Raw genomic sequence first — 19,484 nt, 5'->3', positions numbered from 1 at the left:
TAAATATTAATCTGTAAGTTAGCTTCGTATTAGAACATGTTACTTCCCCCACGGATATCGTGTTTAACTTATTTCGTACATAGGCTCTGGCATCGACGAGCACATTTACTTGAAAGAAGTTTATTTGGTGGATCTCTATTCCTCTCGTGTTATCTATGGGGCAAAGTGAAGAAGGATAAAGATAGTACAAAATCTTCTACCCTAGCATATGGCTCTCCATGAGAAGAATGCTAGCTAACATTCATGTGTGTGCAGGAATTGAACTAATAGTTTTATTTGAGTAAGGTAGAGAAATCCACTACTTGATTATTTATCTTTCTTTGTATGATCTACTTGTGGTTACGAGTTGAATTTATTTTTCTTCGTATGATCTACAAGCAGCAACAATCTACTTCTCGATGATCTATTAAGAAGAGGAGAGACACTAACTCAACCATGCTAATCTTGTTGAAACAATTAGAAAATTCTAATAACTGAATCCAGATAAATATCATGACAACAATATTTGTGGGATTAATTTATAGGGAAAAATTAAGAAGGACAAAGATCGTATAAAGTCTTCAACCTAGTATATCGCTCTCCATGAGAAGAATGCTAACACGCATTCATGTGAGTGTGCGGAAAGTGAACTAATGGATTTATTTCGAATAAGGTAGCAAAATCCTCTACCTGCTTATCTATTTTTCTCTGTATGATCTACATGTGGTTACAAGTTAATTTATTTTTCTTCGTATGATCTATAAGCAGCGACAATCTATTTTTCGATGATCTAGTCTTGTTGAAACAATTAGCAAATTTCGATAACTGAATCCAGATAAATATCATGACAACAATGCTTGTGGGATTAATTGCCATATGCATAGTAGACATGCAACGGAATAACAGGTAAATGCCTGACACATTTATCATAGATGCACATGAAATAATAAACAAAATGGGTAGCAAAAACAAGGCATGAATTACATGAGTGGTCCTGTTGACCGACAGTACTTTTTTTTCGAAATGGGGATACCCAGCCTCTGCATCAATTGATGCATACGGCCTCATTTATTTCATTATTTGGTATCGTGTCTGTTACAATTCAAGGATCACATAAGGTCGCTACATGAATCAACCATCGAAATAAAACTAAGAGATACGTGATATGTCTAATCAACATGTCACTCTAAAAACAGGTTGCCAGCTGAACTCGTTGAACAAATCCCGAGCAACCGTCTCCAAACGGCTGCACCCAATAGCCATATCCTGTCGCCGCTCCTCCGGCTGTAGCAAGGACCACGTACGGATCCAGTGTGTAGTGAGGGGAATAACCTGCAAAAAAGATATTTTGTTTGTTTTGTTAAACACATAGTCATTCCTAGTGTTCCATATAGCCCATAGTAGTGCACAAGCTCCAACTTGGATTTGCATTTTTTTCATGTTTATCAACACCCAACAGCCAGTCACCGAAGAGATGTGTAATATTGTTGGGAGGTGTGATATTCAAAGCTATGTGTATTATGCGTCACATAATTTTAACCAGCGGGCAAGATATAAAGAGATGTTCTATTGTTTCGTCTTCATGGTGGTACTGCTGCGGGAATGTAGACTTCATGGTGGTGGTGGCAGCAGCAGCAACAATAGATCAACACCGTCTCCCACGGTGAAGATGCTTGGTGAAGTCAGACTATGCCGTGGAGGAAGTAGTCAATCAAGCGAGCATTCACGCCACGCTCCCCTCATCCTCCCTCTCCAACTTTTTCTCAAAAAAAGGAAAGCCTAGGCCTTTGCATTGATCGATGAGTATATCATGCTTATGTCATTAACCCCTTGTTGAGCCTCTCCAACTGTAGGGTCATATACCTAGCTTCATGCGATTCTTCGGATGGAGAAGGAGAGAGCTTCATCAGGGTTAGAATCACATGTTAACGACTGGTAATCAATCATAATAATTTATCTCTAAGTTGCAAACGAAGTTAGAGAGACGTTTCTAACCAATCTACGGAAAGTGGGGCTTGCGGTTTGTTTTATGACGCTTGTGTGACCAATAATATGTGTCGTGTTTGCATAAAGGGCCCATACGTGGCCCTCGGGATATGAAATCTTAAGTTCGGGTGAGTTCTTCGGCTGATAAAAGAAAGGATTAAGTTTTAGCGCACGCTCACGCATGTGATTTATTTATTTTGACAAAATCATACCTCTTTCATAATAGATGCTACATCATTGACCAGGAGATGTACATTAGAATCAGAGGGTACATCTAACCAAACTTGTTGATCAGGAGCCCTGCTCCAGTGCCCCCCCCCCTAACCGATGGTGAAGGGTTATAGTTGTTTTTTTTTTCGTTTTCCTACCATAGGCTTGCTGAAATTCACATCCAACCCACATATACCCGTTCATACACATATGACATCAATATGCCGCGTTAGAAAAAAGAAGTCACGTGAACAGGTAACCATCCCAGATGCCTAACTACCGTCCCACGTCGTGCATGCTAGGTTTTGAAACCTGCTGGCTGCGTACACATCCCCTGGGATCCGACGACGGTGCCGCTGACAGAATCGCTACGCTGGCAGGGATCCTGGTATTTCAGGGTGCTACGTGTGTCGGGCGTCTCCGCCATAGCCGATGATATTGTTGGCCGCTCCAGATCCGCCAGTCCATCGACGGAGGGTACCCTCTATTCTCGGCGAGGCTATGGTTAGGGTCCCCGCTCGATCCTATCAACGTGTTGGGACGGTCAGGTTCTGATGCTCGTGTGCGTGGGCTTCTTCCTCCGGCGAATCGGCCAGCGTGGTGGGGTAGGCGTCGTACACCATACGGTTTGTAGTAGTGCACCATACGTATAGAAAAAAGATCGTACAAGACAACGCAGGCCATATGGATCACTAGAGGGCCGTACGTACATGTCAGATTTTTAAATTATACGATCATGCCCCCGCTTACGAAGGGGTATGGAAAGATTTCTACAGTTCTTTTTTTTGTGCGGGCAGAATTTTGGCAAGGGGGGAGCACCGGAGCGGAAGGCCTTGAATCAGACCCGTGCTAGCCTACCTAATTCATGCGCTACTGAATTTGCTTCACGGAAACTGTGTTCAAACTAAACTTTCAGAAATTCAGGCGCCAAATAGTAGCAATATCATCAAGAGTTGCAGCTGAAACTCCATTGGGATAGCTTCCCTCGGCCATTGCTTAGACCACATCCAAGTTGTCGGAACAACAAATAACTCTATTTCATCCCACGGTTTGACCAAATAATAAACCATGCTTGAGAGCATGAACCTCAGCAGACCTAGCGTCATAGACAAACTCCAAGCACTGGTGGAAAAACAGGCTTCGGGTGAGCCCCATAAGTCGCGATGCTGCAGGAACCGCGACTAATGGTACCTTTAGTCGCGGTTCGGGAGGCGAACCGCGACCAAAGGCCTGGGCCCGGGGCGCTCGGTGGCCAGCCGGTGCACGTGGGGGCTTTAGTCGCGGTTGGCCAGGCCAACCGCGACTAAAGGTGCCCGAAGGCCTTTAGTCGCGGTTGGCCAGGCCAACCGGGACTAAAGCCCCTCTCCTATATATACCCATCCAGCAGCCAACACTTAGCCATTTGGAGCCATTCTCTTCACAAACTTCACAAGTGAGTGTTAGGTTTGCTTTTGGTTCCTCTTATGCACATAAGGTGTTTGATGAAATGCCCCAAGAGCATGAAACAAACATGATATGAAGTGTTGGAGCCACACTTGAGCTTTCTCATTTATTTTTTCCTCCTCGATCGCGGTTAGCAACTTGAACCTTTGATGTGTCGTCATTGATACAATATGCATGTGTGTGTAGTTCATTGTTTAATTTATACTTGTTTGTAGCTAGTTAGTTTAACAAATGCATGATGGTTAATTATATATTTTATATTATAATAATGCGGATGAATCGGCAATGGATGTACGGTAACCGACTCTCCGGCGAGTTCAGTATGGGTTTGAAAGATTTCCTCGTAGTGGCTAATGCGAACAAGCAGGGGGTTTTGTTATCTGTCCATGTGTTAAGTGTAAGAATCGGAAGGGTTACTCTTCCTCAAGAGATGTTCACATGCACCTGCTTCGGCACGGTTTCATGCCAAGCTATAATTGTTGGACCAAGCATGGAGAAAGAGGGGTTATAATGGAAGAAGATGAAGAAGGGGATGATTTCATCGATGAAAGCTATCTTTCTCATTTCGGTGATACTTTCATGGAGGATGCTGAAGGTGAAGGGGAAGGTGAAGGGGAAGGTGAAGAAGAGGATCCCGTTGATGATCTTGGTCGGACCATTGCTGATGCACGGAGACGCTGCGAAACTGAAAAAGAGAGGGAGAATTTGGATCGCATGTTAGAGGATCACGGGAAGGCGCCGTACCCGGATGCGATGATGGTCTGAAAAAGCTGGGCTGCACTACTGGATTTGCTGAGATGGAAGGCACGGGCAGGTGTAGCTGACTCGGCATTTGAAAACTTGCTGAAAATGTTGAAGAATATGTTTCCAAAGAATAACGAGTTGCCCGCCACTACGTACGAAGCAAAGAAGGTTGTCTGCCCTCTAGGTTTAGAGGTTACGAAGATACATGCATGCATCAACGATCGCATCCTCTACCGCGGTGAATACGAGAATTTGAATGAATGCCCGGTATGCACTTGCATTGCGTTATAAGATCGAGGCGATGACCCCGGTGACGATGTTGAGGGCCGAAACCCAGGAAGAGGGTTCCCGCCAAGGTGATGTGGTATGCTCCTATAATACCACGGTTGAAACGTCCGTTCGGGAACAAAGAGCATGCCAAGTTGTTGCGATGGCACAAAGAGGACCGTAAGTCGGACGGGGAGTTGAGACACCCCGCGGATGGAACGCAATGGAGAAAGATCGACAGAGAGTTCAAAGATTTTGCAGCTGACGCAAGGAACATAAGATTTGGTCTAAGTACGGATGGCATGAATCCTTTTGGCGAGCGAGCTCCAGCCATAGTACCGGCCCGTGACTCTATGCATCTACAACCTTCCTCCTTGGTTGTGCATGAAGCGGAAGTTCATTATGATGCCGAGTGCTCATCCAAGGTCCGAAGCAACCCGGCAACGACATCGATGTGTACCTAAGGCCATTAGTTGATGAACTTTTACAGCTGTGGGGCAGACCTGGTGTCCGTGTGTGGGATGAGCACAAAGAAGAGGAATTTGACCTACGAGCGTTGCTTTTCGTAACCATCAACGATTGGCCTGCTCTTAGTAACCTTTCGGGACCGTCAAATAAGGGATACAATGCATGCACGCACCTGCTTACATGAGACTCGAAAGTGTACATTTGCCAAATTGTAAGAAGAACGTGTACCTTGGGCATCGTCGATTTCTTCCGAAAGGTCATCCAAGAAGAAAGAAAGGCAAGCATTACAACGGCAAGGCAGATCACCGGCCGAAGCCTCGCGGAACACACCGGTGCTGAGGTATTTGATATGGTCAAGGGTTTGAAAGTCATCTTTGGAAAGGGTCCTGGCGGACAATCGGTTCCGAAGGGAGCCGACGGGCACGTAGCCATGTGGAAGAAGAAATCTATATTCGGGAGCTAGAATATTGGAAAGTCCTAGAAGTCCGCTCCGCAATCGACGTGATGCACGTTACGAAGAATATTTGCGTGAACATCCTAAGCTTCTTGGGCGTGTATGGGAAGTCAAATGATACAAAGGAAGCACGGCAGGACCAGCAAAGTTTGAAAGACCACGATGACCGGCATCCAGAACGGTTTCAAGGTCGTGCCGCCTACGCTACGACCAAAGAAGAGAAGGTCATATTTTTTGAATGCCTGAGCGGTATGAAGGTCCCGTCGAGATTCTCGTCCAATATAAAGGGAATAATCAACATGGCGGAGAAAAAGTTCCAAAACCCGAAGTCTCACGACCGCCACGTGATTATGACGCAATTGCTTCCGATTGCTTTGAGGGGCTCCTGCCGGAAAATGTTCGAGTAGCCATTGTGAAGCTATGTGCATTCCTCGATGCAATCTCTCGAGAAGGTAATCAATCCGAAGTTCTACCACGGTTACGGAACGATGTGATCCAATGTCTTGTCGGTTTCGAGTTGGTGTTCCCGCCATCCTTCTTCAATATTATGACGCACCTCCTGGTTCACCTAGTCGATGAGATTTCCATTCTCGGTCCTGTATTTCTACACAATATGTTCCCCTTCGAGAGGTTCATGGGAGTATTAAAGAAATATGTTCGTAACCGTGCTAGGCCGGAAGGAAGCATCGCCAAGGGCTATGGAAATGAGGAGGTAATTGAGTTTTGTGTTGACTTTGTTCCCGACCTTAAGCCGATTGGTCTTCCTCAATCGCGGCACGAGGGGAGACTAAGTGGAAAAGGCACGATCGGAAGGAAATCAATGATATGTATGGACGGCCATTCTCCGATCGAAGCACACCACACAGGTTCCGACCAATTCCAGCTTGGTGGCTCCGTACTTTGAGAAACACAAGAATATTTTACGCTCGGACAACCCCGGGAAGCCTGAATCCTGGATTAGGAAGGCCCACATGGAGACTTTCGGCGGTTGGTTGAGAAAACATTTAATGAGTGACAATAAGGTTGTAGATCAAGTTGTACATGTTGGCCAAGACACCATCTTCGACTATAACGACTTTCCAAGGGTACGAGATAAATGGGAATACATTTTACACGATCGCCCAAGATAAAAAGAGCACCAACCAAAACAGTGGTGTCCGCTTTGATGCAGCAACCGAGAATGGGCAAAAGGTCACATATTATGGTTACATAGAGGAGATATGAGAACTTGACTATGGACCCTCCTTTAGGGTCCCTTTGTTCCGGTGCAAATGGTTCAAGCTAACAGGAGGTGGGGTAAAGATGGACCAGCAATACGGAATGACAATGGTGGATTTCAACAATCTTGGTTATCTTGACGAACCATTCGTCCTAGCGAAAGATGTCGCTCAGGTTTTCTATGTGAAGGACATGAGTAGCAAACCGAGGAAACGGAAAGATAAGAAAACGATCAGTACATCATGCGATGATCCAAAGCGCCACATTGTTCTTTCGGGAAAAAGAAACATCGTGGGAGTGGAGGACAAGACAGGACATGTCGGAAGATTATAATATGTTTGCTGAAATTCCGCCCTTCAAAGTGAACACCGACCCAAGCATTAAGTTAAATGATGAGGATGCTCCATGGATACGGCACAATCGTAAGCAAGCGGGGACACAAGGGAAGAAATGATGTGTAATAATTTATTGTACCAAACTTTGTTGAATGAATCATGTGAATTATATTACCCGTGATGTGTTTGGTGTCCATTTTCGAATGATTCAATTGACTCGAGATAGCATCGATGATACATGAAATTTGGAGTGACTAAGTCATACTCCTGCATACATGAAATTTGGAGTGACTAAGTCATACTCCTGCATATAGGAAATTTGGAGTGACTAAGTCATACTCCTGCATACATGAAATTTGGAGTGATTTAGTCATACTCCTGCCTAGGCGTATAATATGCATACTCGTAGTCTTCATAGCCGCCGCCGTTGTACTGGTAGTCGTCGCCTTCTAAGTTGCCGGCGTCGTCGTCGCTGCTGTCGTCGGCTGTCGTCGGGCGGCGGCTCGAGCTGAGGGTAGCGCAGGCGGGGGATATCGCCGGCCGTGATGTAGTCCATGACGCTCTGCGAGTCCGGCCGTACCACCATAGCCGACGGCCGGCCTCGTGGAAGTTTCCGGGAGGCGAGACCGTCCTCCTCATACCTGGCGAGCGCCCTCTCACGCCGATTGATGAAGAAGGCGTCCCAAGTATGCTTGGTTATCGGGATGCCGGCGGGGATTCATCCGCTGCTCCGGCGTGAGGTCGAGGTAGTAGTGGTTCGTGATGGCCGCCCGGCGCGCAGTACCACGAGGGACGGGAGGGACCGGCACGCCGCCCGGCGCTTAGGCTCCGGCCCGGCAGGGACGCGGTAGCCCGGTGGGCAAGGGTAGTTCGATGCGCAAAGCTCCTCCACCTGCTGGTAGGTTAGAGTGGGTGCGGTGGAAGCCATGAGAGAGTGATGAGAGATTGTAGAGATGTGATAATGCTGGCCAAGCCGGGCTACCTATATGTAGTGACAAATGGCGGGAAAATTGGGAGCGGGAAGACAGGAGGCGGGAAGAAAGTGGCGGGAACTAATTAAAATTTAACTTAAAATTTGAGACTCATGGAATTTTCACTTTTGTATTTTATCACTTTTAAAAGAACTCAAAAAAATGCGCCGCCCCCCTCGCCGCCCCTACGTATATGCGGGTTTTTTTTGTTCGCGGCGAGGGGGCGGCGCCACCGCCACCGCCGCCCCCCTTTCGCCACCGCCACCGCGCGCCCACCTTCCGCCGCCCCCCTCTCCCACCCTTTCCTCCCCCCCTCCTTTTGCCACCGCCCTTTCGCCACCGCCACCGCCCCCTTCTTCACTTAATTAATTTGTTTTTACTACATGTTTTCGGGACTGACATATGGCGGACGATAGAGCTGACCCGATTCTGGACAACTATGATCCGGACGGCGAAGATCATATGTTCGGCATCATAAAAGGCGATATTCCATATGTGCCGGCTGGAGAAGAAGAAGATGATATCTCTTCTTATCCGAACCTTGAGGGTGAAGATGAAGGGCGCCGTCGACAAGATGATGCCGAAGAAACGTCGATAAACGACGATCTTCAATTGGAAGTAGCAACCACCTCCGGCGCCGAGGTATATATATATACATATTGAGCGTCCGGTGATACAACTAACCGATTTGAATAAATGTGTGTGTACTAACGCGCGCGACTCTCTTTCTTATTTTAGCCCTCGGCCGGATCGTCGAAAAAATCGAGTACGTCGTCGTCAAAGCGTGGCGCAACCAAGACGATGAAAGCAGGAGAAACATGCACCATCGATGTTGTCGACGAAGCAACCGGCAGGCGGCCGGAGCCTAGCAAGAACGCCACCAAGTTTGTCGGCCAATGCGGAGCCGTTGTTAGAGACAACGTCTCGATCACCCTCCGGGAGTGGAATGAGCCAAAGAAGGCACGTGTTGGTTTCACTTTTGTCGATAAGAGAACAAAAAAAGATTGCTTCAAAAAGCTTATGGAACATTTCGTTCTACCTCCGGAATACCGCAAATACGATGAGGAGGGTAACAAGATTGCGGAAAACAAGAAGAGGCGCAAGCTAGTCAAACAGATTCGCTCTTTCTAGGATGGCCAACGCATTCCGGAAATACAAGCAAAATCTAGCCCATGACTTTGTCAACCAGGGCAAGACTCCGGATTTCAAAGGACAATATGAGAAACCGCAACATGATTGGCCAGAATTTGTGAAGCAAAAGAAATCGGAGCGAGTTCCTTGAACTATCGAAAAAAATAAGGAAAATGCGGCCAAGAAGGAGTACAATCATAAAATGGGGCCGAGGAGGGTATCGCTTTTGGCAGCCTAGGTGGGAGAAGATGGAGAACGAGCTGAGGGCGCGAGGAATCCGTCCGAGTACGGAGGGATGGGACCCAAGGGCCAAAAGCTGGTGGTACGGGCATGGGGGATCGCTGAACCCGGAGACAGGGGAGTGTGTTTACCAGGGCAAAATAATTACACCCACCTAAAAGCTTATTGAGGCAATGAGGGATGCTCAAGAGGGGAGAATCAAGTTCAACAGAGAGAACGACGCCCTGACAAAAGCCCTCGGGAATCCTGAACACGGAGGACGTATACGAGGCATGGGGCCCATTCCGTGGAAAGTAGGGTTCCCCCGAACGATGACCCGTACGGTTACGGAAGCCGTAAGAGAAAGATGGATCGGGAAAAAGATGTTGTGGCGCAGTTGGTAACGGAAATGGATGTGATGAAGAAAACTGTGAGTGTACTAGTAGCCGAAAGAGAGGCAGCTCGGGCGCGGCATGAAGATCATCCAATGGATCTCGGAAGCCAGCAGCGGAGAAGAAGCGAGCGTGGCTTCCACGGAGGCCTCACCGGCTGGTGCACCGACGATAGAAATTACTGCACCGGAGCCTCGGTGGTCGAAATTACTGCACCGGAGCCTCCTCGCTACCCCGTGGACGATATAAAGGAGATGAAAGCATGTCATCTCGTATTATCCTATCGGGAACATGTCCATGAAGGTAGCCATCGGCGGTGCTTTACCACACGGAGCACTCCACCACAACAACCCCATTTAAGATGGCTATGCTCGTGTCACGGTGGAGGAGATAGTCCAAGGGTTTGAGGACCTGGACATTGACATTGCTACACCCGAAGGGGTGAAAAGACTTGGAGATGTCAAGCGCCAGTTCATTCTATGGCGGAAGAAATTTATCAAGTTTCCAGGCGAGGCGCCAACAAGTCCACCCCCGTACGGTGGTGGTGGTGGCGGTGGCGGTGACGGTGGCGGTGGCGGTGGCGGTGACGGTGGCGGTGGTGGTGGTGGTGCTTCACCTAATACACCTCATTCACGTCAGCCGACGCCGCCCCCCAGTCCTCGTCCGGCGGGTGATCAGACACCGGTACCGCCCCCCAATCCACCTCCCGGCGAAGAAGCGAAGCGAGTCCCGGGTTATTAACCCGGACCCTTATGTACCTAGAACCACAAAGATACCGAGCCATCACTGAAGCCTCTCATCCCGAGGCCTTGGGAACTTAGTGTCGAGGAAAATGCGGCGGCCGTGGCTGCTCGAGCATGAGAAATGGAAGGAGGAGTGCAAGAAGAAAAGAGAGGGCGAGCCCAAGCCGGTATATTCGACAAGCAAAAGCGAGTGGGCTAAGTCATTTTTGAACACACCGTCCCAAGCCGCGAAGAATCTGCCGACGACTATTTACGTGAACTTCGTAGGCAAGCACTCGCGTTCAAGAGGAACCAAGAGTTGGCGGAGAAGAAAGCCTTGGAGGACGAGGCCGAGACAAAATTAGAAAGGGGGAAAGAAGTTGCCCAGCTCGGGGAACAAAGTAAACAATCGATCGCCCCGCTCATAGTGCAAGCCGCCGGTCCGGATGCCCCCGATATCATAGCAGCTGCGGCAGCACATGGATTGACTGTAACGACTGCCAGAGAACAAGCGGCCGACTTAGGTATCACTCTTCGTGCACTGTTAGGCCTTGATGAGGCGCCAATGAAGGACGTAGTATTTACATATGTGAAGAATGGCCCTCTCATCGAGCTCTGCGCAGGAAGAGGATCTACCTCGACAAATGAAAGGTCTGCTAAATTGGTACAAGGGTTACATAAAACATAAAAACGCCAAAGACTATATCTATGCGGAAGTTAGATATGAGCATCACTTCAAACGTTACTGGGTACAAATTCCTCTGAGTGAATTGTTCCAGCTGTTCAATCTACGCGACCTCGACAAATCTATCATCAGTTGCTACGTTCTGTAAGTGATTTATTAATTTCTACCCCATCTCGTTCATTGCCTGCACTATATATATATATATATATATATATATATTGTCCTAACTATCTTGTTGTGTACGCTATATATTATGCGAGAATGAAGAAGCGGGAAATGCGAATAAGGAACATCCATGATGTTGGGTTCATTGACCCACACATCGTTAATTCATATGTGTTAGAACACCACCCCGCCGACGTGGAGGATGACCTGTGGCGGTTTATTAGAAAACAACAACAGAAAAGTGATATTCTATTTCCTTACCATTTTGGGTGAGTGTTTACTGTCTTGAGCACATTCTCTTTTGTTTACTCCATGCATGGTATGTGGCTAATCGATGAGTTATGCATGATCGTGCATGTATCGTGTCCGCAGGTTCCACTCGGATTCTTATGGTAATTAAAGTTCAGACCTCCTCAGTTCTCGTCCACGACTCTCAGAATATGGATCCGGCGCTTTGGGGCGACATGAGAAAAATAATGCAAAAGTAATTATTTTCATTCATTTGCACTCTATATCGATCGGCCTATTTCGTTCATCATTTCCTAATATCAAGTAACTAATTAATAACTCTCTTGTTTATTTAATTTTCTTTGCCTCGTAGGGTTTGGAGACGGTTCGTAGATACCAAGGTCGGTGAATTCAAAAAAGAGCTACATTTTAAAATGGCAGTGCGGACGGTCGGGGATACTCAGCCACCGGGGACCAATCTATGTGGATACTATGTTTGTGAGAGGATCCGGAGATACCGCAATGAGCGGGACCGAAGTGTGAGAACAACATCCCGAGGAATAACCTCCGGAAGACGCTTAGTCCGAAGCTCGCTTCCGACCACTTCAAGAGGAACTAGCTGGATGGTTGGCGAGGAAGTCATCGATCCTAGAGGAGAACACTATTACGATGACGTAGAACTTTATATGCACCAGAATTTGTAACTAACTTGTTCAAAATTGTATATGGTCATCCGATATTGAATATATATTGTATATGGTCATCCGATATTGAATATATATTGTATATTCCTTTTGAATTCTTTTTGGTTCTAATTTCAAATTTGTTTGAAATTGTACATTCATATGCATGTATGTATACAGTACCGTAGAATATGTGAAACTCCTTCAAAATTAAAACCCAAAAGAAATAAAATAATACAAATTAAAAAGAAACCAGATTTAGGGGAGGGGGGCTAAACCCTAAACCCTGCGGAGGCCTTTAGTCGCGGTTGGCCAGAAGAACCGCGACTAAAGGTCCTCCGCCCTGGCGCCGCCTGCGGCCCACGTGGACGGGCCTTTAGTCGCGGTTCGTAAGGAACCGCGACTAAAGGGGAGGGGCCTTTAGTCGCGCTACTTTGGTCGCGGTTGCGCCACCGCGACTAATGGCAGTTGCCAACCGCGACCAAAGCCCCTTTTTCCACCAGTGAAGCTGCTATTACAGGCAGCAATGGAGTTAGTTGTTGTCATGTATTATTGTATTGTGTCTGTAGTCCCTCGCAGATCATCCTCATATCTCCGCTATTGGCCAAATGCAAATGTCTATGATCAGAAAATCATACCTCTTGGAACGCGAGAATGGTCTTTGCGCACGTACGATCTAACATGAGGGGATATATATTGTCCGGCTAAGTCCCGTTGTTGAGTAGATGGCACGGTAGATTTACATTACATGGATCATTGGATCTACGCTGCACGACCAGTATAGGTACCGTCACAAGTTAGAATATTTCTCGTGACACCATCGCAAATATAGCACAAAGAACCGTAATCGTCATTGTGGAAGCTGGTGTATTGCCTTCCCGGCCCTTGACCCTTTGTATTTTTTCGATAAAGGATGCTTTATTATTTTAATAAGCAATTACATCCAGTCTCTGCATAACCAGGATGCACACAGCCGTTTTGTTGTCTCAAGTCCAAAAGGATAAATAATAAAAACTAGGCGAGATACATATCGGAACGATGAATCATATAACGCCTAAAGTGCAGGTGGAGCATCTATCCGTAGACTATGTTGCCACCCATGTAGGGAAAAAGTATCCCTCGCCGTAGCCTTCAACCGTGTACAGACCTCCGTAAATAGCTGTCGGTTCTCCAATCGCTGTATAGGTAACCATGAACGGAGAATACTTGTACATCTGTAGATGACCTGCAACAAAGAACAATTTTTGTCATTAAAGATCTTGTCATTTCTACATAGCCAAAGCGCCCAGATAACTGCTAGCGCCCCCACCCTAAGAAGCAACTTAAACCTTGAATCTATACCATGAAGCCAATTGCCAAAGACATTGACGACACTAGTCGGAGGATACAAGGTAGACGCTACTTGGATGACAGACCATATAGATCTCGCGAACTGGCACTGGAAGAATAAGTGTTTGATTGTTTCGTCCTGATGACAAAAAACACACCGTGTACTTCCATGCCAATTACGCTTAACAAGATTGTCTTTGGTGAGAATAACCCCACGACGAAGATACCATCCAAAATTTTTAATTTTTAATGGTATCTTCATCTTCCAAATCTTCTTATTGTTGTCAACTGGTAAGTCAGAAAGAAGGATCGCATTGTAGAAAGATTTTACGGAAAAGATACCATCTACATGAAGGTTCCATCTAAATTCGTCCGGTTCGGGTGATAAATGAATATCTTCGAGCCGTTGAATTAGGGTATTCCATGCCACAAGTCTTTGTCCAAGTAAAACCCGTCCGAACGTCACATTCGGAGGTGAGGTAGCCATTACGGTAGCAATGGTATCACCTTGGCGACGAGCAATCCTATACAGAGCGGGATACTGTTCACTTAAGGATGCATTGTCTAGCCAAGCATCTTCCCGTAACCGTATCTCGTGCTCCATTCCCGATTGAGAAAGTACCATGGCGAAAGAATACATTTTTTGTCGCCATAAGACCAGCCTGAAGTGAGAATCCCCAAGTTTCCAAACCACTTGGGATAATGTCTTCGAACCGATATACTTTCTCCGAAGAATAGTTTGCCAAGTCCCATCCTCAGTAAGTAGCTTAAACAGCCATTTACCCAGAAGAGCTGAATTCTTGACCTCCAGGTCATGAACTCCAAGCTCTCCTTGATCTTTGGGACTACAAACTATACTCCACTTAACCATGCCGATATTTCTTTTCTCGCCGTCCCCTTGCCAAAGAATCCGGATCGATAGTAATCGAGTTTATGCAGAATTCCTTTCGGTAGGATGAAGAATGATAACATATACAGTACCATATTTGTGAGTACCGAATTAATGAGTACCAATCTTCCTCCCAGGGACAACAATTTACGTTTCCAACTACTAAGACGTTTTTGTAATCTTTCTTCCACTAATTTCCATTCTGCGATTGTAAGTCTCCGATAATGAATCGGAATACCCAAATAACGAATAGGAAATTGGCCTTGCCCGCAACCAAACAACTCGTATACAGAGCCGTATCGTTTTGGGCATCACCAAAACAGAACAATTCGCTTTTATGGAAATTGATTTTCAATCCCGACAACTCGCTCAAAAGCCGCCAAAATTAATTTCAGATTTTGAGCTTTTTCAAGATCATGATCCATAAACAGAATTGTATCGTCGGCATATTGAAGTATAGATAAACCACCATCAACCAGATGTGGAATCACTCCTTCAATCTGGCCATCAGCCTTGGCCCGCTCTATGAGTATAGCCAGCATATCCGCTACAATGTTAAACAACATCGGTGATAACGGATCCCCTTGGCGTAACCCTTTTCGTGTTTGGAAATAGTGGTCGGTGTCATCATTAACCCGGATTGCGACACTACCTCCATACACAAAATCATTTATTAGAGCGCGCCACTCTGGAGAAAAACCTTTCATCCTGAGTGTCTGCTGTAGGAAAGACCACTTAACTTTATCATACGCCTTTTCAAAATCTAGTTTTAAAATAACCCCATGTAATTTCTTAGAATGCATCTCATGTACCGTCTCATGCAAGACCGCCACTCCATCAAGGATGTTCCTTCCTTGCATAAAGGCTGTCCGTGATGGCTGGACAACATGATCCGCAACCGTATTAAGTCTAATGGTGGCCACTTTCGTGAAAATCTTGAAACTTACATTTAAGAGGCAAATAGGTCTATATTGTTGAATCCTTTCTGCCTCATTAACTTTCGGTAACAAGATTACTTCACCAAAATTTAGACGAAATAATTCTAGTTGTCCAATATGTAGGTCACCGAACAAATCTAGAAGGTCCGATTTAATCGTATCCCGGAAAGTTTGAAAAACTCCGCTGGAAAACCATCGGGACCCGGTGCTTTGTTGCATTCCATTTGGAAAATTGCCTTCTGAACCTCTTCCTCAGTATAAGGTGCGGTTAGTAGACCATTTTTTTCCATAGAAACTTGGGGTATATCGTCCGTTAAGTCCTCATTAAGAGAGAAGGTACTTTCCTCCGGAGGACCAAACAGACCTTTATAATAATTAGTAATGTAAGATTTGAGTTGCTCATGGCCTTCAATCAACCCTTCATCTTGAATAAGAGAATGAATACGTTTTTTCCGATGTCTCCCATTGGCTAAGCCATGGAAATATCGCGTATTTGAATCTCCTTCCAATATGAATTGAGCTTTGGAACGTTGATACCATTTGAGTTCCTCCTCGCGAAGAAGACTCGCCATCTGCGCATTTGATTGATTTTTAAGTTTAATCTCTTGCGTAGACAACGGTCTAACCTCCGCAACAGCCTCAAGCTCATCAATTACATTTGATAAGCAAGCCTTCTCTTTTTTAAGGATACCGGCCGTATGGGCAGCCCAACCAGAGAGATGTTTGCGTATTGTCCGCATCTTATTATTCCATCTCAAAATTGGAGTGCTGCCCCCGACCGGTCTCTCCCAAACCTTCTTAACCATATCATGAAATCCCTCTCGATGTAGCCAACCAAGTTCAAATTTGAACGGCCGTTTACAAATAGGACGGGGATTCCCAGTAGTTAGGAGGATGGGAGCATGGTCGAACAGCTTTTTCAATACGTTCTAGTGCACGGACCGACACCATAGGGTATTTATTTTCCCATTCGGTATCCATCAACACGCGATCTAGTTTCTCGTATGTGGGTTCAGGCAAGCTGTTGGCCCAAGTAAACTGTCGACCGGACATAAACACCTCTCTTAAATCAAGGCTATCAATGACAGCATTGAACAAGAAAGGCCAATGTCCATCGAAACGGCCTTTACTTTTCTCGTGAGGAAATCTCAAAAAAATTAAAATCGCCTCCGATTAAAATCGGATAAGGATTATCTTTTGTAAGATTTACCAACTCACGTAAAAAGTCAGCCTTAAAAGCATCCTGGGCGGCACCATACACAGCAACCAGACTCCACGTGAAACCGTTCGCTTTATTCTGAATGTCGAGCTTAATGTGATACTCTCCATCGGAACTAGCTAAGACAGATCATGGTGTCTATACGGACGCCAAGTAAAATGCCACCGGATCTACCACGAGGCGGGCGAGAAAACCACCGAAAGTTAATCCCGCCTCGACGATCGGTCGAGAAAACTTTGTGTGAAATTTCGCCTACCCGTCTCCGATATAGCAATGAAATCTAAATCATAATCTCTACAACCATCGGCAATGTGGGAATGTTTAGCCAAGTCACCAAGACCTCTCGCTATTCCGAAACATGCCATTCATCGAGAAACTATTTTAGATTTAGTATTCTTGCTATATCTACGAGATTTCTTTCCAGCCGACGATCGAGAACCACGTTCAGAAGCTTGTAGATCAGAACTAAGCTCCACGTGTTCTAAATCGACTTCTGAAATATTACCAATAATAGCCGAGAGAAGCTGACCATCTAGGATGTCATCCTCTTCCTCATCGTCTACTACTGTTGTTTCATGCCGAGTGGAAACATTCGGAACAACCGTTAGACGGTCAAGCTCCGTCTGTCTCAACACATTGGCCGAAACTGAAATCTCATCAGACCTACTACCCATATTAACTCCTATGCTACTCAAATTTGAAGAAATACGAGTATTTGAAAACGAATTAAACAACTTGGATGGTTGCTTAGTACCTGCCGTGTCGAGGTTCTTCTCAGCCTTACGCCGCATGGCTCTCTGCATGGCGTCCTCATCCGTCGGCCCCGCCCCATCCACCGCAAGAGCGTACCTCCCACTCCGCCTCACCGTCGGTTGAACAACGGGAGGAGGGACCGTGGGTGGCGGCTGCCGCGGGGTGGATACCGGCGATGGAGAAGTCGAGGGCGGTGGAGACCAAGCCGGTGAGGGAGAAGAGGTCGTCGATACAGGGGTAGAAGGTGATGTAGCCCCCTATATCACAGCAGCCCCAGGCGAGTCCCCCTTCGCGGGGGAAGAGGGTGTCGAAGTAGAAGCGCCCTTCGTCCCATCAGCCTGCCCCTCCGCCCATGGAGGCGGTATCACAGGCTCAACGGGTCCGTCCGCGGGACACGACGAGACCCTCAAGGTCCGCTGCCCCGCATCCGCATGGCTCGGAAGCGTAGCGTCCTCCGCCGCACCGTGCAGCCGCATATCGACCTCCGAAGTCGGCCGCTGCGACGAAGGTGGCGACATGGCCGGCTGCCGCATAGCCGGCCGGTGCATCGGCCCCAATGCCATCGGGCCCGTGGTCGAGCTGCGGCGACGCCGGGGTCACCGCGGCCGACCGCCGCATGTTGTCGATAGGGACGCAGCGAGGCGCCTTACGCACAGCCATCACGGCCCGACCGAACCAGGCCCATCGACTTTGCGGCCCACTAGAGGAGGCCTCCAGTGCCGCATCCGCCGGTTTGAATCGCGGCTCGAGACCCGCCGCGATCAACGGCCGCACCGCCGGCTCCACGGCCGTCACCGAAGGCGAAGCTACCGGCGTCGCCTCCACCACCACGCAAGGGCGAGCGGCGGCGGTGAAGATGACTCTGGAGCGATACGGGACCTGGTCGATCTCCCGTGATCGTATGCTGTTGAACTTCAGAAGCTTTGTATGGACGCAAAAAAGCTTGAGTGAACTTCAGAAGCAGACCTGCCAAAGATGAGGAGGCCTCCACAATTCTTTTCTCGAATGGAAGCGTTCTACTTTCATATTTGCCAACGAAAGTGCTTCACACACGACAAATCCTGTCCGATCTGTGTACGATTCTCCTTTCTCTTGGTGCTCCCTTCTCTTCCCAGTGCACAAGTTCAGCTAAGATCCAAACCGCAGTACTGCCGAGCCTAGTAAAAATACCATTGGATCCGAAGCATATACTAAGAGCATCTCCTCCAAAAGAGTTCCGCAAAGCGTTCTCCAAACGACGCTGGATTTATCATTTGGGGACGTGTTTCTTTCATGTTGTGTTTGGGGACGTCGCTTCCCAGCCGCGCCCCCCAAACAAAATTTCAGATATTTAAAACTTAAGCGAATTCGTTCAGACTTGCTATATATTATATAGATTCGAACGAAATTCGATAAAATTTAAACTAAACCCTAATCTAGTAGTACTTGCGACGGCCAGAGGCGTCGTGTACTGGTGGAAGTTGTACATGTCGTCGACAACGACGTCCTGCTTGCCGCGCTCGTCGGGCTCGTGGACGGGCTCGTCCTTCACCATGCCGCTTGGCCCAGCCTCGCCGTCGTCGGTGAGGTCCACGAGCGGCTTCCCAGAGTCACAGATGGACATGGTGATCGCCGCGTCGAGGTCGCCCCTCCAGGCGTCCTTGTCGTTCAACGACGCCAAGGACGCCGCTCGCAAGCCAGGGTAGTCCTCGGGGTCATCGCTGCTGGCGATGAGACGTTGTTGCCGCTTGTACTCCGCCAACAGCGCCGCCTTACCGGCTGCCTCGTCGTCCTGCTCCTCCTTCACCTCCGGCTTCGGGATGAGGAGGGCACCGCCGGCGCGCCTGTGCTGCTGTTGCCTAACGCTATTGCCGCCGCGCCTCGGATTGACGGGCGGCGTCGTGAACTCCGGCTCCTCCTTCACCTCGCGCAAGGAGGATCGGCAAACCCGAGGGTTGGAGCGGGCCACCCAGCGATGGTGCAAGTAGCAAAGGCAGTGGGGAGGGACCAAACTTGCTACGACGACAACATGGAGGTTGCATTGCTGGCGGAGGGAGCTCGCAGGCGCACTAGGGGT

This window comes from Lolium rigidum, chromosome 3 (genome assembly GCF_022539505.1).
Source record: "Lolium rigidum isolate FL_2022 chromosome 3, APGP_CSIRO_Lrig_0.1, whole genome shotgun sequence".
Taxonomy (NCBI): Eukaryota; Viridiplantae; Streptophyta; class Magnoliopsida; order Poales; family Poaceae; genus Lolium; species Lolium rigidum.
The sequence above is the reverse complement of the archived record's forward strand: the minus strand, read 5'-3'. Positions refer to the sequence as shown.